Source organism: Macrobrachium nipponense, chromosome 29 (assembly GCF_015104395.2).
Source record: "Macrobrachium nipponense isolate FS-2020 chromosome 29, ASM1510439v2, whole genome shotgun sequence".
Lineage (NCBI taxonomy): Eukaryota > Metazoa > Arthropoda > Malacostraca > Decapoda > Palaemonidae > Macrobrachium > Macrobrachium nipponense.
The window spans coordinates 45,011,890-45,038,350 of NC_061092.1; the positions used below are offsets into that span (position 1 = coordinate 45,011,890).

At 34.7% G+C, this 26,461-nt stretch overlaps 1 long non-coding RNA gene across 1 annotated transcript in view; it reads left to right on the top strand.

The window, feature by feature from the left end:
• The window catches only part of LOC135205965 (uncharacterized), a 146,731-nt gene that overhangs the window by 90,552 nt on the left and 29,718 nt on the right, over positions 1-26,461 (top strand). The window contains exon 2 of the long non-coding RNA XR_010312650.1: positions 2,980-3,025. This is a non-coding gene — a long non-coding RNA (uncharacterized LOC135205965). The remainder of the gene's footprint in view (positions 1-2,979; positions 3,026-26,461) is intronic.

The following is a 26,461-nucleotide window of genomic DNA, read 5'->3' on the forward strand; positions in this document are numbered from 1 at the left end:
ACAAGTTAACCCTTTGAGTAAAAGGACTAGTGATGGTTTGAAAACTAAGTTCAGAGTGAAGGTAAAGAACGAGATAATGATAAGGTAACCACTTGATAATCCTCCAGGCATCCTTGACCTTCTATTAAGCCTATCCAAAACACCATTTGAAAAAAAAACCGGACAAGAAACTTCAAAATAAAGTAAACTCGAGTGTACCCACAAAGCAAGAGAATTCTAACCCAAGAAAGTGGAAGGCTCTGGTAGAGAGGTAATGGCACTATCCAAGAGTGACCTCCTAGAGAAGTGCTTACTGCAGCTGAAGAGTCTCTTGTACCCTGAATATGATGAGAACCGAAGAGAATGTTTAAAAAATTTCCTTGAATGCTCAATGTATGTGTAGGCAAAAGGAAAAGTACAGCATCTAGAGATGGATCGAACGTCAGACTGACTGTTCTTTCCTTGAAGGATACTATGTTTTCTGTAATCAGTTTACTGAATGATTTCCCTCTTATTTTGTTTGATAAGAAATCAACGCGTGCAATTTAAACAGCTTCGACAACAATTTACTTTGATTGTTTATAATACGTTTAGACAAGGAAGGGAATTGATCAAATGCCAGACCTGCTGATTAATGAGCAATTTGAAACGTATACTATTTTGTGATGACAAAGTCATATTTTGTTACTGTTTTAAAGTTATACCAATAGTATTGAGCGTTTTAGCTAGATGGCCTGCTGACTGACGTTAACATCGAACTACGGTACGTTATAAACCTAAACTGGTGAGGCATAGACTAGAGCAGTCACCAGTTGAGTGGGTGGGTGGGGATACTAGTGGGAAATAAGGGACACAGGAATTGAAAGTGAAGTAATTGTGAGGCGTTAATGAAGAAAGTGGAACTAAATTATTCATGACTTAAGGCCTTCTTTCATTATTGTTAATTTTTTTATTTCCTGGATTCTGACAAGAAACCGTCGACTTGCACTTACAAATTCCAGTACTAAAGCCCTTGAAGTTTACCTAGACAGAGTCACAAAAGGTTGAAGAATTCAGTAATGAGCTTTCTTGTAGGCGTTAGCGGTTTCGAAGCCATTTTTATGTTACCGGAAATAATAATAATAATAATAATAATAATAATATTTTCTTTTTATTACTGTATTTTCAGAGTCTGTTGTTTCCTTAATGTCTATATGCTGTGGCCATCTCCTTGGCCAACATCTGGACGTTGCAATAATAATAATAATAATAATAATAATAATAATAATAATAATAATAATAAAAAGATTTTGATATAAAAAATGGGGTTGCGTGTTTATGCTTATTACTGTCATTATTATTTTACTATTTGATAATAATTATGTGCCGCAGAAGTGTTAGAACAAAACGGTTTAGTTGAGTAGGGATCGTGAAAGAGTCTCAACGAAGCATAAGGGTGCCGATTTGCCCCTAGAGAATTTTGTGTAGATGTATGAAGCAGTTGTGAGACTGGAAGTGTATTTTTACATGATATTTGTTTACATAAAAACAGTTAAAAATTAGTTATTAAAATACTTGAGAAAGCGTCCTTGCGACGAGAGCAGAAATGTCTGGGTCTCCAGAGCTCCCTTTTTATCTAAGAAATTAGATTATTTGAACACCTGACGGCCATGAAACCCCATATGTTCGGTTGCATTTATACGATCATTAAAAGTATAAGTATGCATGTCTTGCCTGACCCAATTTTCATAAAAGCCGAGTGTAAACACACACACATAGACACACACAAGCACGCACAGCCGACCTTAGATTGAATCAGGAAAAGGGGATGGAATTTATTACCCAATTTATCTAATGGTCTCCCTTCCCCCCATCGCCATTTCTTTAGAAGAAAATTTTAAAATGTTTTCTTCTGTTGCATTGCGTTCTCTCTTCTCTCTCTCTCTCTCTCTCTCTCTCTCTCTCTCTCTCTCTGCCTTGTTGATACCGTATCAGCAACCTCCATGACCTGCATTTCTGTCACATATTTCTCTCTCCGCTTTCTCCCTTCCTCATTCTGCCTTCCTTCTTAGCTCCCTCCCCCCCTCCCGCTCTTCGTTCCCTGTCTTGTCTTGCAGAAATATCCTCTCAAGCACCAGGCAGCGATACGAAACAAAAATTGGGAGGCCAGTGCCAGCGTGGTCCTGAGAATAGGCGCCACGTGTAAAGCTATTTCGAACCAACTCTCCCGTTATTATTTTTATTAGGCTCTTTTTTTCCCTGAACGAGTGAGGTTGTTTTTACTTTTATTCCGTTTACAGAGCTTTTCTGTTTTTCTAAATTGGTCTCTCTCTCTCTCTCTCTCTCTCTCTCTCTCTCTCTCTCTCTCTCTCTCTCTCTCAAGGTATCAGACTTTATGTATCATATTATGACTAACATGAATTTCCTGCCATCCCGATTAAGAATTAATCTATTAAGGCTCGGATAAGCCGTTATTCAAAAGCACAGCTTATCTGATTAATCTGTGTTGCATTTGATCCGGTCTTTCTGGTCTCTGACTGGAATTAGGTGAATCTAACACCTGTCCCACTTTTTTTGTTTGCGATACATTAACTTACTCAACAATTTTTTTTTTTTTTTTTTTTTTTTTTTTTTTTTTTTTTTTTTTGTAAATCCATCTATCTCTAACACCTTCTAAAGCCTTATCTTAAGGATCAGGTACGAAATAAATATTTGTCCACCATACGTATTTTTTCCTTATCTCTCTCTCTAGAGGGAATGGCACCATGATGGTACATCCTTCTGGCGTTTCGGCAAGAATCCAGAATTAAGGCTGCTAACTCTTCTTCTTCTTCTTTCCCACCGTTATCCTTACATTAAGGGGTCGCTTGCCTGATGCACCTTCCTCTCCACTGTCTTCTATCAAAGGGATCATCAGGCGTGGTTTATTGTTTGGCAAAGGGGGTTTGTATGATCGCATGCCAGTTATTGGCTAGGCAGCAACTGTCCTTTTAACTTCGCTCTTTTTCTTGACCCCAACAGATGCTGTCTGCACTGACGGCTGTCAGACCATAAGTGATCCATGGACGTAAGTAAACATGAGCTAAGCGTTGCGTTAATCTGCTGTGGCACTCGTTTTGGCTTATTATATCTTTTAAAGTATATATTATATGTATATATATGTATACACACACACACACACACACACACACATATATATAATTATATATATATATATATATAGATATATATTATATATATATATAATATATATAATACAATTAAATTATATATACACATACATATATTTCAGTGTAATGTAAAATGTAGTCGATTAGAATTACCAATTTGGGGTGTACAGCAAATTCAAAGCACCCATTTGTCCCATATAAAGGGTGTAGTACTCATTTTGATTACAGTTTAATCACCGATATAATTAGATTATAACTAAATGCAAATGTGGGTTTCACTGACAACATTTTCACCAAAGAATTCTGATTCCAGTGGATTTTTTTGTATGTTGCTGTTTTTTCTCATTTGGCATTTTTACCGTTTTGAGTCGCCGGAAGTATGTAGTAAAAATTTTACTGTATTTTTTCCTTCGAACAATCCTTAAATATGGAAATATAGCCCGGCCTTGTATCGCCATGACGCAAAAATTTCCCTCCCTGAGACGTCGTTCTCCTCTTACAATCTAATTAACGACGGAAACCGCCGAATTTCCAGAGCGTGAAGACGAATTTTACACCGCGTCAAATTGCAAGCTGTCAACGAGCGCTGTAAATCACAGCGTTTACGGCGGACTATGAAAGAAGATTGTATGGTCGTTATGGAAGGTAATGGTTCAACTCTGGGAACATTAACTGGCATTATTTTCCTTAGAATATATTATTTATCATTTTTTGGACGTACAGGTATCAGAGGGTGAATTATGGAGGTACTCTTTCTCTCTCCTCTGTATCTTGTACACATTTCACCCGTTTATATAGGTTATTTTTAAATTTTTTTATGTATATATATGTATATGTATATATATATATATATATATATATATATATATATATATATATGATATATATATATTTCCTTACTTATTTTATTGTTAATTAGATTTTCCTTCTTTAACAAAAGTTGCACGCACTTTCCCATGTTGAAATAAGTAGGCATCAAATTTGGCTGTGGGCAAATGTTTTGCAACAATGTAATCGGATTATAATTGTTTTGCCGTTTCTTTTACTACGTTTAATTTTTCATATGCGTTTGTCATGATTTCGAGTATTATGTTTCAAAACATCAGAATTGAAACCTGATAAGATTCATATTTAACGTTGAGTCCTTATATATATATATATATATATATATATATATATATATATATATATATATATATATATATATATGCTTAAAAAATCACAGTAGATGCACGTGACTTCATAAATAAGCGAATACCACGGGAAATGATAGTCAGGAATCCAAGCGCTTTCGTCTTTATTCAGACATCGTCAAGGAGCTACTAAAGTACAATTGGAGAGGAAGGCCTCAGGTACAAACAAGATCAGGAATACCAGATGGTTAATTATCAAAAGGGTAAAAATTAAAAGGGATAATCCAGGATTATCGGATATCACACGGTCACAAACTTAAACAGATTCTGACCCTAACCGAAATTACAAAGTATCTTTACCAGTCCAAAAACATGTAAAAACTGAATATATTAATTTTGTTGCTTATATTTATCTACAACTTTTTTCATTATGAAAGCATCAAGTTTAAATAAACCAAGACTTAAATTTAGAACATTTCTATCACACTTTTTGCAAGGAATTTCATATATGCAGCCTGGAAGATCTTTAGGAGAATTTTTGATTACTAAACTCTTGACATTAATATTACTGAAAACTACATTTATGTTAAAAAGCTTTAAAATTCTAGGAATATCTAAAAACCTTTCATCATAAGGTAATTTTAGAATGTTATGCTTACTAAATTGAAGTTTGTCATTAGTTGAATAAAATGTTTTTCTAGCTCTTTTCCATGCCACATCTACAAAAGTCCTTGGGTATTTAAGTTTCAATGCAATATCATAAATAGTTTTAATTTCAGCGTCAATAAACTGCGGGCTACAGACACGTAAAGCCCATAGGAACATCCAGAAAAACAGAGAATTTAACATTTTGATGGTGATTGGAGTAGTAATGAACAAAAGAGGCAATATTAGTTGATTTTCGAAAGACTGAAAAGGTGAAATTTCTATCATTTCTATGGACAGTTACATCAAGAAAATTCAAATTACAATTTCTTTCTTCCTCTACAGTAAATTTTATAGAAGGGACTAAATTATTGAGATTATTAAGGAATTCCTGGAGGTTTTCGTGAACTGGCCAAATACAGAAGATATCATCCACGTATCTAAACCAAATAACTTTTTGGGGCAAAATTCTTGGTAAGAGTTTTGTCTAAAAAAATTCCATGTAAATATTGCTAAGGACAGGAGATAAGGGATTACCCATGGCCATGCCAAAATTTTGTACAAAAAATTCCCCATTGAAACAAAATTTACTATCTTTGATACATAACCTTATGAGACTAATGAGATTTTCTACACTTAAGGGAATGTCATGACGCTCTAATTCCTCTTCCAAATATTCAAGTAAGTCATCTACAGGCACTTTTGTAAATAAAGAGACAACATCAAAACTAACCATATTAAAATCATAATTCAAATTTAAACTATTCAATTTGTTTATAAAATCAACATTGTTTTTAACATTCGTGTTAGAAATATTTCCTACCAAAGGAGTAAGAATTTTTACAAGCCATTTAGATAAATTATACGAAACTGAGCCCACTGAACTAATGATTGGTCTGATAGGGTTATTGATTTTATGTGTCTTGACTAAACCATACATGTAAGGTAGGGAGGCGCATTGCGGTGTAAACTGTTTAATTAAATGGTCCAAGCCCTTCAAAATGGATTTAATTTGTTTATTAAAATGGGAGTTAACTGTCTGTGTAGGGTCAGACCTCAGTTTCGTATAAGTATCAGTGTCATTTAGCAATGTCATTATTTTACTTATATAGTCACTTTTATTCATAATTACCACTGCATTAGATTTATCTGCTTTTGTCACCTTCACTGTTTCGTCTTCTTTAATTTTCTTAAAAGCCTGGAGAAATCTCACGGGTACATTAGGGGGAGAAGGTTTACTCATAGCACCATACACAATACCTTTACAAATATTGATATCATCAGGGCATAGGTTTTGATTCAATTTTTCTAAATAACAGGATTTTTGAGATGTCGACACAGTCCAGGTTACCATTAAATACACCAAAGCTTAACCCATATCCCAAAGCCGCTGTCGTAGCACTATCCACTGGTTTGTCAGATAAATTAATCATGAAGTCCACGTTGGCATGCTTAGTCCAGTCGCTTTCAGCAATAAGATTTTTCAGCTTGACTTGGAGCTTCCTTTCAAGACGGTTGCAGCACTTTCTCAATTTTCCGTAGCAATAATCCAGCATCCGATTCTTCCAATCGACAGGAACCGTCTGATTAAAGCTATACCGTCTGCTTTCTAAGTGTACGGAACGCATCATCTACTTCCACTTTTGTGATGTCGATGTGTTTCTGAAGTATGATGCGTTGAAACTCGTCGAAAGGTCGCTCTGCTAGGCGAAGAATTCTCACTGGTAAAATTGACTTGGGCATCACTTGCTCGTTCATGCACTTCCATAGAAAGTTGAGTCGGAGTTTCAGTTTGTGAGCGATGATAAGAGCATTACAGAAGGATGTCACGAATAGAACAAGACTCGGAAAATTCAAAGAAAAGGCGTAGAAGTTGCGTGTGGTTTCCATTATGCTTAAAAAATCACAGTAGATGCACGTGACTTCATAAATAAGCGAATACCACGGGAAATGATAGTCAGGAATCCAAGCGCTTTCGTCTTTATTCAGACATCGTCAAGGAGCTACTAAAGTACAATTGGAGAGGAAGGCCTCAGGTACAAACAAGATCAGGAATACCAGATGGTTAATTATCAAAAGGGTAAAAATTAAAAGGGATAATCCAGGATTATCGGATATCACACGGTCACAAACTTAAACAGATTCTGACCCTAACCGAAATTACAAAGTATCTTTACAGTCCAAAACATGTAAAAACTGAATATATTAATTTTGTTGCTTATATTTATCTACAACTTTTTTCATTATGAAAGCATCAAGTTTAAATAAACCAAGACTTAAATTTAGAACATTTCTATTATTTGACTTGATAAAACAAGATTCAATGATATTCCTTTTAACTGTGTCATTACATGGGACTAAGGCTCTTGCTTGACTCCAGTTAATAGGATGGTCTAAATCTCTCATATGTACAAATAATGCATTCGATATTTGCCCAGTTCTCACAGAATATTGATGTTGCTTAAGACGCTGTGAAAGAGATTTCCCGGTCTGTCCGTAATAGATTTTATCACACTTTTTGCAAGGAATTTCATATATGCAGCCTGGAAGATCTTTAGGAGAATTTTTGATTACTAAACTCTTGACATTAATATTACTGAAAACTACATTTATGTTAAAAAGCTTTAAAATTCTAGGAATATCTAAAAACCTTTCATCATAAGGTAATTTTAGAATGTTATGCTTACTAAATTGAAGTTTGTCATTAGTTGAATAAAATGTTTTTCTAGCTCTTTTCCATGCCACATCTACAAAAGTCCTTGGGTATTTAAGTTTCAATGCAATATCATAAATAGTTTTAATTTCAGCGTCAATAAACTGCGGGCTACAGACACGTAAAGCCCTTAGGAACATCCCAGAAAAAACAGAGAATTTAACATTTTGATGGTGATTGGAGTAGTAATGAACAAAAGAGGCAATATAGTTGATTTTCGAAAGACTGAAAAGTGAAATTTCTATCATTTCTATGGACAGTTACATCAAGAAAATTCAAATTACAATTTCTTTCTTCCTCTACAGTAAATTTATAGAAGGGACTAAATTATTGAGATTATTAAGGACGGTTCCTGGAGGTTTTTTCGTGAACTGGCCAAATACAGAAGATATCATCCACGTATCTAAACCAAATAACTTTTTGGGGCAAAATTCTTGGTAAGAGTTTTGTCTCAAAAAATTCCAATATTGCTAAGGACAGGAGATAAGGGATTACCCATGGCCATGCCAAACTTTTGTACTAAAAATTCCCCATTGAAACAAAATTTACTATCTTTGATACATAACCTTATGAGACTAATGAGATTTTCTACATTTAAGGGAATGTCATGACGCTCTAATTCCTCTTCCAAATATTCAAGTAAGTCATCTACAGGCACTTTTGTAAATAAAGAGACAACATCAAAACTAACCATATTAAAATCATAATTCAAATTTAAACTATTCAATTTGTTTATAAAATCAACATTGTTTTTAACATTCGTGTTAGAAATATTTCCTACCAAAGGAGTAAGAATTTTTACAAGCCATTTAGATAAATTATACGAAACTGAGCCCACTGAACTAATGATTGGTCTGATAGGGTTATTGATTTTATGTGTCTTGACTAAACCATACATGTAAGGTAGGGAGGCGCATTGCGGTGTAAACTGTTTAATTAAATGGTCCAAGCCCTTCAAAGGGATTTAATTTGTTTATTAAAATGGGAGTTAACTGTCTGTGTAGGGTCAGACCTCAGTTTCGTATAAGTATCAGTGTCATTTAGCAATGTCATTATTTTATTACTTATATAGTCACTTTTATTCATAATTACCACTGCATTAGATTTATCTGCTTTTGTCACCTTCACTGTTTCGTCTTCTTTAATTTTCTTAAAAGCCTGGAGAAATCTCACGGGTACATTAGGGGGAGAAGGTTTACTCATAGCACCATACACAATACCTTTACAAATATTGATATCATCAGGGCATAGGTTTTGATTCAATTTTTCTAAATAACAAAAGGATTTGAGATGTCGACACAGTCCAGGTTACCATTAAATACACCAAAGCTTAACCCATATCCCAAAGCCGCTGTCGTAGCACTATCCACTGGTTTGTCAGATAAATTAATCATGAAGTCCACGTTGGCATGCTTAGTCCAGTCGCTTTCAGCAATAAGATTTTTCAGCTTGACTTGGAGCTTCCTTTCAAGACGGTTGCAGCACTTTCTCAATTTTCCGTAGCAATAATCCAGCATCCAATTCTTCCAATCGACAGGAACCGTCTGATTAAAGCTATACCGTCTGCTTCTAAGTGTACGGAACGCATCATCTACTTCCACTTTTGTGATGTCGATGTGTTTCTGAAGTATGATGCGTTGAAACTCGTCGAAAGGTCGCTCTGCTAGGCGAAGAATTCTCACTGGTAAATCGACTTGGGCAATCACTTGCTCGTTCATGCACTTCCGTAGAAAGTTGAGTCGGAGTTTCAGTTTGTGAGCGATGATAAGAGCATTACAGAAGGATGTCACGAATAGAACAAGGCTCGGAAAATTCAAAGAAAAGGCGTAGTAGAAGTTGCGTGTGGTTTCCATTATGCTTAAAAATCACAGTAGATGCACTTGACTTCATAAATAAGCGAATACCACGGGAAATGATAGTCAGGAATCCAAGCGCTTTCGTCTTTATTCAGACATCGTCAAGGAGCTACTAAAGTACAATTGGAGAGGAAGGCCTCAGGTACAAACAAGATCAGGAATACCAGATGGTTAATTATCAAAAGGGTAAATTAAAAGGGATATCCAGGATTATCGGATATACCCGGTCACAAAACTTAAACAGGTTTCTGACCCTAACCGAAATTACAAAGTATCTTTATAGTCCCAAAACATGTAAAAACTGAATATATTAATTTTGTTTGCTTATATTTATCTACAACTTTTTTCATTATGAAAGCATCAAGTTTAAATAAACCAAGCTTAAATTTAGACATTTCTATATTTGACTTGATAAAACAAGATTCAATGATATTCCTTTTAACTGTGTCATTACATGGGAACTAAGGCTCTTGCTTGACTCCAGTTAATAGGATGGTCTAAATCCATCATATGTACAAATAATGCAATTCGATATTTGCCCAGTTCTCACAGAATATTGATGTTGCTTAAGACGCTGTGAAAGAGATTTCCCTTCCCCGGTCTGTCCGTAATAGATTTTATCACACTTTTTGCAAGGAATTTCATATATGCAGCCTGGAAGATCTTTAGGAGAATTTTTGATTACTAAACTCTTGACATTAATATTACTGAAAACTACATTTATGTTAAAAAGCTTTAAAATTCTAGGAATATCTAAAAACCTTTCATCATAAGGTAATTGTAGAATGTTATGCTTACTAAATTGAAGTTTGTCATTAGTTGAATAAAATGTTTTTCTAGCTCTTTTCCATGCCACATCTACAAAAGTCCTTGGGTATTTAAGTTTCAATGCAATATCATAAATAGTTTTAATTTCAGCGTCAATAAACTGCGGGATACAGACACGTAAAGCCCTTAGGCAAATCCCAGAAAATACAGAGAATTTAACATTTTGATGGTGATTGGAGTAGTAATGAACAAAAGAGGTAATATTAGTTGATTTTCGAAAGACTGAAAAGGTGAAATTTCTATCATTTCTATGGACAGTTACATCAAGAAAATTCAAATTAACAATTTTCTTTCTTTTTTTTTTTCTCTTACAGTAAATTTTGATAGAAAGGGACTAAATTATTGAGATTATTAAGGAATTCCTGGAGGTTTTTGTGAACTGGCCAAATACAGAGATATCATCCACGTATCTAAACCAAATAACTTTTTGGGGCAAAATTCTTGGTAAAGAAGTTTTGTCTCAAAAAAATTCCATGTAAATATTGCTAAGGACAGGAGATAAGGGATTACCCATGGCCATGCCAAACTTTTGTACAAAAAATTCCCCATTGAAACAAAATTTACTATCTTTGATACATAACCTTATGAGCTAATGAGATTTTCTACACTAAGGGATGTCATGACGCTCTAATTCCTCTTCCAAATATTCAAGTAAGTCATCTACAGGCACTTTTGTAATTAAAGAGACAACATCAAAACTAACCATATTAAAATCATAATTCAAATTTTAGACATTCAATTTGTTTATAAAATCAACATTGTTTTTAACATTCGTGTTAGAAATATTTCCTACCAAAGGAGTAAGAATTTTTTTTACAAGCCATTTAGATAAATTATACGAAAACTGAGCCCACTGAACTAATGATTGGTCTGATAGGGTTATTGATTTTATGTGTCTTGACTAAACCATACATGTAAGGTAGGGAGGCGCATTGCGGTGTAAACTGTTTGATTAAATGGTCCAAGCCCTTCAAAAGGGATTTAATTTTGTTTATTAAAATGGGAGTTAACTGTCTGTGTAGGGTCAGACCTCAGTTTCGTATAAGTATCGTGTCATTTAGCAATGTACATTATTTTACTTATATAGTCACTTTTATTCAATAATTACCACTGCATTAGATTTATCTGCTTTTGTCACCTTCACTGTTTCGTCTTCTTTAATTTTCTTAAAAGCCTGGAGAAATCTCACGGGTACATTAGGGGGAGAAGGTTTACTCATAGCACCATACACAATACCTTTACAAATATTGATATCATCAGGGCATAGGTTTTGATTCAATTTTTCTAAATAACAAAAGGATTTTGAGATGTCGACACAGTCCAGGTTACCATTAAATACACCAAAGCTTAACCCATATCCCAAAGCCGCTGTCGTAGCACTATCCACTGGTTTGTCAGATAAATTAATCATGAAGTCCACGTTGGCATGCTTAGTCCAGTTGCTTTCAGCAATAAGATTTTTCAGCTTGACTTGGAGCTTCCTTTCAAGACGGTTGCAGCACTTTCTCAATTTTCCGTAGCAATAATCCAGCATCCAATTCTTCCAATCGACAGGAACCGTCTGATTAAAGCTATACCGTCTGCTTCTAAGTGTACGGAACGCATCATCTACTTCCACTTTTGTGATGTCGATGTGTTTCTGAAGTATGATGCGTTGAAACTCGTCGAAAGGTCGCTCTGCTAGGCGAAGAATTCTCACTGGTAAAATCGACTTGGGCATCACTTGCTCGTTCATGCACTTCCGTAGAAAGATGAGTCGGAGTTTCAGTTTGTGAGCGATGATAAGAGCATTACAGAAGGATGTCACGAATAGAACAGGCTCGGAAAATTCAAAGAAAAGGCGTAGAAGTTGCGTGTGGTTTCCATTATGCTTAAAAAAATCACAGTAGATGCACGTGACTTCATAAATAAGCGAATACCACGGGAAATGATAGTCAGGAATCCAAGCGCTTTCGTCTTTATTCAGACATCGTCAAGGAGCTACTAAAGTACAATTGGAGAGGAAGGCCTCAGGTACAAACAAGATCAGGAATAACCAGATGGTTAATTATCAAAAGGGTAAAAATTAAAAGGGATAATCCAGGATTATCGGATATCACACGGTCACAAACTTAAACAGATTCTGACCCTAACCGAAATTACAAAGTATCTTTACAGTCCAAAACATGTAAAAACTGAATATATTAATTTTGTTGCTTATATTTATCTACAACTTTTTTCATTATGAAAGCATCAAGTTTTAAATAAACCAAGACTTTAAATTTAGAACATTTCTATTATTTGACTTGATAAAACAAGATTCAATGATATTTCCTTTTAACTGTGTCATTACATGGGACTAAGGCTCTTGCTTGACTCCAGTTTAATAGGATGGTCTAAATCTCTCATATGTACAAATAATGCATTCGATATTTGCCCAGTTCTCACAGAATATTTGATGTTGCTTAAGACGCTGTGAAAGAGATTTCCCGGTCTGTCCGTAATAGATTTTATCACACTTTTTGCAAGGAATTTCATATATGCAGCCTGGAAGATCTTTAGGAGAACTTTTGATTACTAAACTCTTGACATTAATATTACTGAAAACTACATTTATGTTAAAAAGCATTAAAATTCTAGGAATATCTAAAAACCTTTCATCATAGGTAATTTTAGAATGTTATGCTTACTAAATTGAAGTTTGTCATTAGTTGAATAAAATGTTTTTCTAGCTCTTTTCCATGCCACATCTACAAAAGTCCTTGGGTATTTAAGTTTCAATGCAATATCATAAATAGTTTTTAATTTCAGCGTCAATAAACTGCGGGCTACAGACACGTAAAGCCCTTAGGAACATCCCAGAAAAAACAGAGAATTTAACATTTTGATGGTGATTGGAGTAGTAATGAACAAAAGAGGCAATATTAGTTGATTTTCGAAAGACTGAAAAGGTGAAATTTCTATCATTTCTATGGACAGTTACATCAAGAAAATTCAAATTACAATTTCTTTCTTCCTCTACAGTAAATTTTATAGAAGGGACTAAATTATTGAGATTATTAAGAAATTCCTGGAGGTTTTCGTGAAACTGGGCCAAATACAGAAGATATCATCCACCACGTACTTAAACCAAATAACTTTTGGGGGCGGGAAAAATTCTTGGTAAGAGTTTTGTCTCAAAAATTCCATGTAAAATATTTGCTAAGGACAGGAGATAAGGGATTACCCATGGCCATGCCAAACCTTTGTACAAAAAATTCCCCATTGAAACAAAATTTACTATCTTTGATACATAACCTTATGAGACTAATGAGATTTTCTACACTTAAGGGAATGTCATGACGCTCTAATTCATCTTCCAAATATTCAAGTAAGTCATCTACAGGCACTTTTGAAATAAAGAGGACAACATCAAAACTAACCATATTAAAATCATAATTCAAATTTAAACTATTCAATTTGTTTATAAAATCAACATTGTTTTTAACATTCGTGTTAGAAATATTTCCTACCAAAGTAGTAAGAATTTTTACAAGCCATTTAGGTAAATTATACGAAACTGAGCCCACTGAACTAATGATTGGTCTGATAGGGTTATTGATTTTATGTGGGGTCTTTTTGTCTTGACTAAACCATACATGTAAGGTAGGGAGGCACATTGCGGTGTAAACTGTTTAATTAAATGGTCCAAGCCCTTCAAAATGGATTTAATTTGTTTATTAAAATGGGAGTTAACTGTCTGTGTAGGGTCAGACCTCAGTTTCATATAAGTATCAGTGTCATTTAGCAATGTCATTATTTTACTTATATAGTCACTTTTATTCATAATTACCACTGCATTAGATTTATCTGCTTTTGTCACCTTCACTGTTTCGTCTTCTTTAATTTTCTTAAAAGCCTGGAGAAATCTCACGGGTACATTAGGGGGAGAAGGTTTACTCATAGCACCATACACAATACCTTTACAAATATTGAATAATCATCAGGGCATAGGTTTTGATTCAATTTTTCTAATAACAAAAGGATTTGGAGATGTCGACACAGTCCAGGTTACCATTAAATACACCAAAGCTTAACCCATATCCCAAAGCCGCTGTCGTAGCACTATCCACTGGTTTGAATTTTCTTGATGTAACTGTCCATAGAAATGATAGAAATTTCACCTTTTCAGTCTTTCGAAAATCAACTAATATTGCCTCTTTTGTTCATTACTACTCCAATCACCATCAAAATGTTAAATTCTCTGTTTTTTCTGGGATGTTCCTAAGGGCTTTACGTGTCTGTAGCCCGCAGTTTATTGACGCTGAAATTAAAACTATTTATGATATTGCACTGAAACTTAAATACCCAAGGACTTTTGTAGATGTGGCATGGAAAAGAGCTAGAAAAACATTTTATTCAACTAATGACAAACTTCAATTTAGTAAGCATAACATTCTAAAATTACCTTATGATGAAAGGTTTTTAGATATTCCTAGAATTTTAAAGCTTTTTAACATAAATGTAGTTTTCAGTAATAATTAATGTCAAGAGTTTAGTAATCAAAAATTCTCCTAAAGATCTTCCAGGCTGCATATATGAAATTCCTTGCAAAAAGTGTGATAAAATCTATTACGGACAGACCGGGAAATCTCTTTCACAGCGTCTTAAGCAACATCAATATTCTGTGAGACTGGGCAAAATATCGAATGCATTATTTGTACATATGAGAGATTTAGACCATCCTATTAACTGGAGTCAAGCAAGAGCCTTAGTCCCATGTAATGACACAGTTAAAAGGAATATCATTGAATCTTGTTTTATCAAGTCAAATAATAGAAATGTTCTAAATTTAAGTCTTGGTTTATTTAACTTGATGCTTTCATAATGAAAAAAGTTGTAGATAAATATAAGCAACAAAATTAATATATTCAGTTTTTACATGTTTTGGACTGTAAAGATACTTTGTAATTTCGGTTAGGGTCAGAATCTGTTTAAGTTTGTGACCGTGTGATATCCGATAATCCTGGATTATCCCTTTTAATTTTTACCCTTTTGATAATTAACCATCTGGTATTCCTGATCTTGTTTTGTACCTGAGGCCTTCCTCTCCAATTGTACTTTAGTAGCTCCTTGACGATGTCTGAATAAAGACGAAAGCGCTTGGATTCCTGACTATCATTTCCCGTGGTATTCGCTTATTTTATGAAGTCACGTGCATCTACTGTGATTTTTAAGCATAATGGAAATCACACGCAACTTCTACGCCTTTTCTTTGAATTTTCCCGAGCCTTTGTTCTATTCGTGACATCCTTCTGTAATGCGCTTATCATCGCTCACAAACTGAAACTCCGACTCAAAAAAAAAAAAAAAAAACTCAATTTCTACGGAAGTGCATGAACGAGCAAGTGATGCCCAAGTCGATTTTACCAGTGAGAATCTTTCGCCTAGCAGAGCGACCTTTCGACGAGTTTCAACGCATCATACTTCAGAAAACACATCGACATCACAAAAGTGGAAGTAGATGATGCGTTCCGTACACTTAGAAGCAGACGTATAGCTTTAATCAGACGGTTCCTGTCGATTGGAAGAATCGGATGCTGGATTATTGCTACGGAAAATTGAGAAGTGCTGCAACCGTCTTGAAAGGAAGCTCCAAGTCAAGCTGAAAAATCTTATTGCTGAAAGCGACTGGACTAAGCATGCCAACGTGGACTTCATGATTAATTTATCTGACAAACCAGTGATAGTGCTACGACAGCGGCTTTGGGATATGGGTTAAGCTTTGGTGTATTTAATGGTAACCTGGACTGTGTCGACATCTCCAAATCCTTTTTTGTTATTTAGAAAAAATTGAATCAAACCTATGCCCTGATGATATCAATATTTGTAAAGGTATTGTGTATGGTGCTATGAGTAAACCTTCTCCCCCTAATGTACCCGTGAGATTTCTCCAGGCTTTTAAGAAAATTAAAGAAGACGAAACAGTGAAGGTGACAAAAGCAGATAAATCTAATGCAGTGGTAATTATGAATAAAAGTGACTATATAAGTAAAATAATGACATTGCTAAATGACACTGATACTTATACGAAACTGAGGTCTGACCCTACACAGACAGTTAACTCCCATTTTAATAAACAAATTAAATCCATTTTGAAGGGCTTGGACCATTTAATTAAACAGTTTACACCGCAATGCGCCTCCCTACCTTACATGTATGGTTTAGTCAAGACACATAAAATCAATAACCCTATCAGACCAATCATTAGTTCAGTGGGCTCAGTTTCGTATAATTTATCTAAATGGCTTGTAAAAATTCTTACTACTTTGGTAGGAAATATTTCTAACACGAATTTTAAAAACAATGTTGATTTTATAAACAAATTGAATAGTTTAAATTTGAATTATGATTTTAATATGGTTAGTTTTGATGTTGTCTCTTTATTTACAAAAGTGCCTGTAGATGACTTACTTGAATATTTGGAAGAGGAATTAGAGCGTCATGACATTCCCTTAAGTGTAGAAAATCTCATTAGTCTCATAAGGTTATGTATCAAAGATAGTAAATTTTGTTTCAATGGGGAATTTTTTGTACAAAAGTTTGGCATGTCCATGGGTAATCCCTTATCTCCTGTCCTTAGCAATATTTACATGGAATTTTTTGAGACAAAACTCTTACCAAGAATTTTGCCCCAAAAAGTTATTTGGTTTAGATACGTGGATGATATCTTCTGTATTTGGCCAGTTCACGAAAACCTCCAGGAATTCCTTAATAATCTCAATAAAATTTAGTCCCTTCTATAAAATTTACTGTAGAGGAAGAAAGAAATTGTAATTTGAATTTTCTTGATGTAACTGTCCATAGAAATGATAGAAATTTCACCTTTTCAGTCTTTCGAAAATCAACTAATATTGCCTCTTTTGTTCATTACTACTCCAATCACCATCAAAATGTTAAATTCTCTGTTTTTTCTGGGGAGTGTTCCTAAGGGCTTTATGTGTCTGTAGCCCGCAGTTTATTGACGCTGAAATTAAAACTATTTATGATATTGCATTGAAACTTAAATACCAAGGACTTTTGTAGATGTGGCATGGAAAAGAGCTAGAAAAACATTTTATTCAACTAATGACAAACTTCAATTTAGTAAGCATAACATTCTAAAATTACCTTATGATGAAAGGTTTTTAGATATTCCTAGAATTTTAAAGCTTTTTAACATAAATGTAGTTTTCAGTAATATTAATGTCAAGAGTTTAGTAATCAAAAATTCTCCTAAAGATCTTCCAGGCTGCATATATGAAATTCCTTGCAAAAAGTGTGATAAAATCTATTACGGACAGACCGGGAAATCTCTTTCACAGCGTCTTAAGCAACATCAATATTCTGTGAGAACTGGGCAAATATCGAATGCATTATTTGTACATATGAGAGATTTAGACCATCCTATTAACTGGAGTCAAGCAAGAGCCTTAGTCCCATGTAATGACACAGTTAAAAGGAATATCATTGAATCTTGTTTTATCAAGTCAAATAATAGAAATGTTCTAATTTAAGTCTTGGTTTATTTAAACTTGATGCTTTCATTATGAAAAAAGTTGTAGATAAATATAAGCAACAAAATTAATATATTCAGTTTTTACATGTTTTGGACTGTAAAGATACTTTGTAATTTCGGTTAGGGTCAGAATCTGTTTAAGTTTGTGACCGTGTGATATCCGATAATCCTGGATTATCCCTTTTAATTTTTACCCTTTTGATAATTAACCATCTGGTATTCCTGATCTTGTTTGTACCTGAGGCCTTCCTCTCCAATTGTACTTTAGTAGCTCCTTGACGATGTCTGAATAAAGACGAAAGCGCTTGGATTCCTGACTATCATTTCATGTGGTATTCGCTGTATATATATATATATATATATATATATAGATATATATATATATAATATATATATATATATGTATGTATATATATGTATATATATATATTATATACATATAATATATATATATATATATATATATATATATATATATATATATAGGTGTGTGTGTCAGTGTGTTTGTGATGCTTCTGTAATATGTATACATCAGATAACGTAGCATTATTGGTGTATTAAGTGTCGATAGATTGGGAAATACGGAGATTTCAAGAAGCGGTAAAAAGTCAGCACAGCTGGAGACATTAATTGTATTAAAGTGGTGTGAGGAGGTTTTGCTTGTGAAGAGAAAGAAGGATGATAAGTCCTTGTTAAGTGCGTTAGGAGAAGTATGGAAAGATGACGTAGAAGGTGCTAGTGTTATGGAGTGGTTTAGAATGGAAGGGCCACGATATCCAGGCTGCAAGAAAGGTATAGAAGTAGAAGATGACGTTTGTAAAAAAAATGGGAGAGAAGTTGTAGATGCACTCCTGATAATCCTTGCACAAGTATTGAGAACTGACAATGCTGTAAAAGTAATACGTGATTTAGTACTCAAATTGCTAGTTGCAAAGTTCATTGTCCCCATTCAGACAAAGTCACAACAAATTAACAGATGAAAAACGTATGAAATGAAAAAAATAAGAAAAAGGGGTTTTAAGACAAGCTTTTATTAAAATACGGTAAAAAGTGTCAAAAATAAATGCGTGGGCGCCAAACATGAAAGAAAAGGCTACAAGAAAAGATATATATATATATATATATATATATATATATATATATATATATGTGTGTGTGTTTGTGTGTGTGTGTGTGTGTGTGTGTGTTTTATCTCTTGTAGCATTTCCTTCCATGTATGGCGCCCACGCTTTTATTTTTTTAGACATGCTTAATTGTAAGAAAATCCTGGTGTGCCTCAAAAAATGTTTTTTTCAGTTTAATAAAAGCGTGTTTTAAAAAACCTTTTTCATATATATTTTTAATTTTATACTTTTTTAGTTTTGACAGAAATTGTAACCCATTTATAATTGTACCTATCTAACGAAATTGATATCCTGTCGAGCCAAAGGGGTTTGAAAAATCTGTAGTTATTCACCTAGTCAAAAAAGTTGTGAAAAATCCAGAGTTTCGTACAAATCCTGAAATAGTGGGAGAGGTCACTGTAGGGTCACTAGAGGTCGCTACTGATCATGCGAGGTGGCATTGTCACCGCGACTGAGTAACCATGCAGAATTTCAAGTCCATCGGACAAAGGGAACAGATTACAAGATTTGACCGAAAAAAAAAGCAATCTAAATAAAGGCTTATTAAGAAGAGCAACTCCACACTGAGTGTGAATAAAAGAAACGAAGTGGGAAGTTATGGTGTACAATAAATTTGGAGGGTTGAAACTTAGCTAAGGATAGAATAAAAAGTTGGACTACAGTAGTGTGGGTATTATAGAAAAATGTAGAGGGAGAGATTTGGGGAGGGAGCGGAGACAAGAGGAACATCCACTGAAGATGGAAAAGGAAGCAGTTTCGCTCTGTCAACAACAGCAGATATTAATGGCTCAGATAAAAAGCTAGAGATAACTTTATAGAGCGAAGACAAAGCCATAAACCGGACAAGATCGAATACCAAGGTTCTCCGAGTCTCCTCACAGATCATGACCAAATATTGGTGTATTAAATAAAAGGTGATTAATAGATCATGGTCTATGGAAACCATATTAACGATGGAGCATCGAGATAACGGTTCCGGCAACGTCTTAATGAATTGTGAAAATTATTCAATTAATAATAATGAAAGGAGCTGTTGCAGAAAAAGAAATATACCATAGTGTATTATGTAGACACACTTGATGCAAATGTATTATGCTTTCAAGTGAATATGGCAGCCAAGTTTTAAAAGCATACTGTCAGATACTGAGTTTGATAAAAGATAAATAAACAGAGAAATAGTATTGTATTTTTGTGGACCTCCAGTACGCTTTAGGATTTGGGTTTTGCAATCCAACGGTTGAAATCCGGGGAATCGAAAACGATTGCCCATATATCTGCACCTAAACAATCACCCATACATCTCTGCCCATCCTGAACTATAGATTCGGAGAGAGGGTTATGCACTTAAAATAAGACTGCTTGCATGTGTGTGTGTATATATATATATATATATATATATATATATATATATATATATATATATATATATATAATATATATATTGTAATTATATATAAAGGTATAAGCCACGAAGGAAAGATAAACAACGGAGTTTCTGCAAGATCTTTCAACTCAACGTCCTTTACTTAGCAGACGAACTGAACTGACTTACATGAGAAATTGAGAGTACAGGAAAGGTCGTATAAGTATCAGATAGGGATTATAAGGAGATTAGTACCTAGAATCCAGCACACCTGGAGAATGAGTAACCTTTCCAAACAAGCATAAACATAGGTACAATTTAAGAACAAAAAATGATTAAGTCCAACTGCTCAGACACAGGGACAAGACAATTAAAGGACTATACAAGGAGGTGGCTGACCACATTCAGATCTTTGGTAAACAAAAACTTATTCACAAAAACATATTAAACATGCATATACAAAGAAAATATCTCTAAGGCAACTATTTTGTATTTAAGTCTGTAATTATATCTTTGAGGCCATTCTTAAACATTTACAAATACAAGGGTCTAAATGAAACAGGCCACGACTAATATTAAAATTATAATGGGAAGTAAGTTGTATTATGGGAGATCCTAAAATCTTTTAGAATCTCCCATAGTACAACTTACTTCCCATTATAATTTCAATATTAGTCGTGGCCTGTTTCATTTAGACCGTTGTATTTGTAACATTTTTAAAAATGACCTCAAAGATATAATTACAGACTTAAATACAAATTAGTTGCCTTAGAGATATTTTCTTTGTATATGCATGTTTAATATGTTTTGTGAATAAGTTTTTGCTGACCAAAGATCTGAATGTGGTCAGCTACCGCCCTGTATAATCCTTTAATCGTATTGTCCCTGTGTCTGAGCAGTTTGACTTAATCTTTTTGTTCTTAAATTGTACCCATATTTATGCTTGTTTGGAAAGTTTACTCATTCTCCCGGTGTGTTGGATTCTAGGTACTAATCTCCTTATAATCCCTATCTGTCACTTATACGACCTTTCCTGTACTCTCAATTTCTCATGTAAGTCAGTTCAGTTCGTCTGCTAAGTAAAGGACGTTGAGTTGAAAGATCTTGTAGCGACTCCGTTGTTTATCTTTCCTTCGTGGCTTATACCTTTATTTATAGATTTATCATGTTCCAAACTTTCATGATTCAGTTATACATACATACATATATATATATATATATATATATATATATATATATATATATATATATATATATATATATATATACACTCTCCAACCACTCTAACTCCCTTTTTTCCCTGTCTTAAGCGATAAATGCGCCATTTTAAACTAGTTTTCATTCTTCTGGTATTTTTGTGTCTATATTATAATCAACTTGTTGATTTACTCCTGTTCATATTCATTCGTATTTTTAATGGTCTTTTCATTTTCAAGTGACTGGTTTATTGTGTGACAATGGTATTTTGGGCACGATCTTAATGAATGGTCGCTTATTTTGAATATTAATAATAATAATAATAATAATAATAATAATAATAATGATAACAGAATTTCGAGAAAGAGAATTGGAAGGAGAGGAGGAAACGAGAGCAAGACGGGTTAAGGTTAATCGATAGGAAATGAAGAAAGGAAATGTCAGAGAGGAGTCGCTGGAGCAGTGAGGTAATGAGGTGGATTGGATGGAAGAGGTGGAAGACTCATCTTCTTAGTGGAGTGCTGAAAAATTGTGGAGGAATGACTTGGAAGAGCCTGTAAAGAGATGCAGAAAATGAGAAAGTCACAACTGAAAAGAGGTCATTGCAAATTACAACTGAAAGAAGACAGACTGACGTGAAATAAGGATTGCTACAGATGGATGGATATATGACAGGTCGGAACCAAAGAAAGAGGGAGGGAAAAAATATGTGTAGAATACCAGCTTTGGATGAAAACGTTGTAGACGAAGGAAAAAAAAACAATGTGTAGAATACCAGCTTTTGATGAAAATGTTTTTTTTAAAAAAAAGCTTTGGATGAAAATGTTGTAGAGAGAGAAAAATATGGGTCGAATACCTGCTTAGGAAGAAAATATTGTCAGATGATGAGGCTATCAGAAGGCCAATATTGAGGTGAATAAGCGCTGAAAATTGGTGGAATTACAAATGAAGTCTTGCGTTAAGATAACTATGTAATAGAGTATCTTGATAGTGTATTTGTATTGGGGAAAATTTTAAGTATCCATTTTTGACAAATTGAAAATAGAGAAGATTTTTTGAGCCATCAGAAAAATCCATACTCATAGCGAAATGAGTATGGATTTTTAAAACCAAATTGAAAGGTGACCGAATTTTTGATCGGGTAAAAGTAGATTGCTTATGGGCTGTTACCAGTTCGGCGATTTTTAATTATTGTAACTTATATAAAAGGTGTTGGTGAATATGACTATCACAGTATAAATTACCATGACAACGGTAAACACCTCACTTGAACTACCTGCATTCACGTTATCTAAAGCATCATCAATTGGTCTGTTTTGGATCCAACACCTATCTCATTTTATCAAGATATTCATAAATGTACCTGAACAAAACCTCTCATGATCAGATTTCCTCCATATTATATTTGTTTACAGGTCATCGTATTCTCCTTAAGGAACTATATCAGCTAAATTAACAATTAGGCGATAGTTTTGTTGTCTCCTGCGACTCTAGTCTTACCGAGAATCCCGAGATGAAATTATTATTCTTAAGGAATATCAGCTGCTTATAATATAAACCCATCAGAAATTTACATCCTCAGCAAGATCATCAAATAGTAATCATAAGTGACAGAAGCAAGGTTACTCCAATATGGGAGGTTCTCGGTCCTTGATAGAGGTAATGGCTGAGTGAATCACAAAAATTGGCATCTTCAGCAGGATAATTAATAAGTAATCCCAAGTGAGAGAAGCTAATTTACTTCAGTGAGAGGGGTTCTATAGGATTGAAGATTGAGTACATCACGAATCTTTTCTTCTACTAACTGTTGCTTTTATCTCTCTTTTGTGTCCCCAACAACTGCTTGTGCATTGCTTTTATATATATCGAGAGCCTTCTGTAGGTCCTCTCATGCGCCCGTTTTTTACAGCAGGCTCTAAGCGCATGCGTATACACTAGCAAGCTGAAATGACTACTATGTACTAAGAACTTGTGATTCAAAGCTCACCCTGCTATGAAATCAGGCCCTTTCACCAGCCTAGGTCATATAGTCTTACAAACATTTCTCCCTGCTGCTAAGGATTTGAAGTGAAGAAGCGTAATCACGCCACAAGTGTGCAGGGTCAACCATTTCTAACTCCCGTTGAGATTTCACACAAATCATGTGCAGCTGCACTTGTGTATTTACAGTGGCCGGGGTCGTAGAGTTGAGTCACACCATTAACTGGACCATGTTTGAGCAACCACCCTTGCTCCATCTGGCGTGAGACTGAGAGCAAACTGCCAAGCAAGCAGTAGTCAAACTGAATCTGGGGCTTTTAAAGAGCATAACGAGGTCATGCTAATGCAGCACTACCTTAGAAATAGTTTTGCTGCCTAGACTGGCACAGCATTGAGTCATTAACGAGGGTTCTATTGTACAGACTTCCCCAAAGTTTCCTCTAAATGTATAGTGACTTTTATTCAAATCTTAACCCATATACCTCTTGACTGAAAGCTAAAACACTAGCCCCTTCTGTGTCTGGATAATCTGTCCAATTCAAGTACAGGAATTCTTTTAATGAAGCAGGTGCATTAGAAGTCTAGTTGAGCAGCAACTCTTATTAGTATCATGAAAAGTAAAATGGATTCATTGGTTTTACTCTGCGATTCATTTCTGGTCGTGCTGCGTGCTTGTCTTATGGGCTCCAACGTTTGGAGTCACACCTTCCACAAGAGCAAACTGTAATTTTATATCCTGTGAAAATGAGACCCTTAACTGTACAGGTTGCAGGGCAACAGTAGTTTAATGTGATATGGCTCATTTTAATTGGGTATGTTCTCTATTGATGGCAGATCGTTAGCTGGATAGAGCTGAAATTCTTGTGTCTGCGCTTCAAGCTAAAGATCTCGTTTTTCAACGAGGTTACGTGTATTCTTAATTACATTTTCATTTGACAGTTTACCCGCACATTGGTTCACCACACGAAACTAATGAGAGGTAAGGTTGAAAATAAAGGGAAAAGGCTGTATGTAATATACATGTATAATACACAAGTAGTCATTCCATTTCAAATATGTTTAGGACTAATAATGTTGATAGTAAGATGAACTATGATAAACAATGGTAAAATGAAATTTGGTATAAGAATGTGCAGATGGAAAATGATTGGTGTATAATAGAAACAAACTTAATTTTAGGATAATAGAAGAGGTTGTGAACACGAAGTGAGAAAAGTGGTGCTTCAGACGTAGTGCTAATTTATGATAGCCACATCTCTCTCTCTCTCTCTCTCTCTCTCTCTCTATGTCATTTTCCTTAGGCAGCTCACTTTGATGTGCAGTGCAGTAAAAGTTACTTAATAGGAGCATTTCATTATCTGTCTGTTACCATCAGTCGTCTTACAAACTCTCAGGAAGCAAAATGTTTAGATTCATGACTCGTGTTTGCACACAGGCGTTAGTATGAAATTTATATCATTATTAAGAGAGCACTTGAACGACAGATTGTTTTGCGATTATTGTGCCTTGTTTTGTCAAACGTTTCTGAAGAACAGATTCGAAGAAGTTATAATGAAGATACGCAGAGTGTCTGACAGTTTTTCACAGTCGAGCTTCATTTTTATATTTAGCAGTTAGGAGAGGAATGTGGCAGCGGAGGCTTTCTTGTATATTCTTTGATGCTGGTGCCTCTTTGAGCAAATCGCGTTTTGGTGAAAAAGCATAACAACAGTACCGACAAATATATTTTTTCTTGTGAAGCCTATTATTATGATTTTCGTTTGAAGAAATGGATTCATAACACTAATGTTTACAGTGTTAAATTTCAGGTTAAATTATAAATTGAGGTAGACTGAATTTACTGTTTGATCAAATTTGAGATTTGCAATAGTCATTGGCTCTTACACGAGATGCAACCACGAATTGGTCATACGAAGGACAAATGAATGAATAAAAGGCGAATTGGAACACATGTCAAAGGCATGGCACCATAAAGAATGCGAGAAAGGAGAGACGAAACTAAAAATAAGGTTACAAATAGGGAATTTGAGAGAACAAAACTTTTTGATTCTCCTTCCTTCGTCCTATGGTTTCATCTCCCAAACGTCAACATTTCATGCATCAAAGAACCCACTGACGTGTCTCATGTTGTCTGCACCTCATAGAAAAGCGTAATAAATATACGTTGTTGTTAGGAAGTTTACCTTCGTTCACTTTCTCGTCGCGGAGCGGGGTACTCTTTCTCTTCTTGGATACTATTCCTGGTGTGCCCATCTCTCTGCAACACTCTGGGAAGAAGCAGCGGCGGCAGTAGCCAGCTTCGAGCACAATTTAGTTGACACACTCTACTTCAAACATTCTTTTCTTTAGCTCAAGTCTAAAAATAGTTCGCTTGTATTAGTACTTGCCGGAGGAATGCAAAAGTGGTTGGAAAAAGTGTTGGTGTTTGTGTGGTGGGTAAAATACTCCGTAGAAGAGCATTCTTTTGTTATAGTAATTAAGTATAATATTGTTTGGTACCTCTGCCAACGAAGTAGCAGGATATATTAAGAACGGGTAGCAGAATTTATTGGAGCATTGCTGTTATATTCATTCCTTAGGTCGCCTCCCGTGAAGAGGGAGAAATTTTACCAGATTGAATGCTTGGTACCATTTTCTTACTGATAAAATTAATGGACATTCGGTAAAATCATGTTTTTACCCTTAGAACGCCAAATAAGGTACCAGATTCTTGGGTATGTGAAGTTCAAGTTTAATCCTCAAATGTCAAGAGTCAGTCACAAATTTAAGTTAGTTGAGTACACTATAGCAAGATATACATTTGTGGTACCCATTTCATATTGATCGAGTATAACGGTAATGCCTAATTATTCATGATAACTAAGTTCGAATTGTGAAACAACAACGTCAAGGCATTTTCAAACAGCCTTGGCAGAGGTATGTTTCTACTTGGGGCTCTTGTTGCTTAAGTAGTCACAATCAGTTTCTCTCTCTCTCTC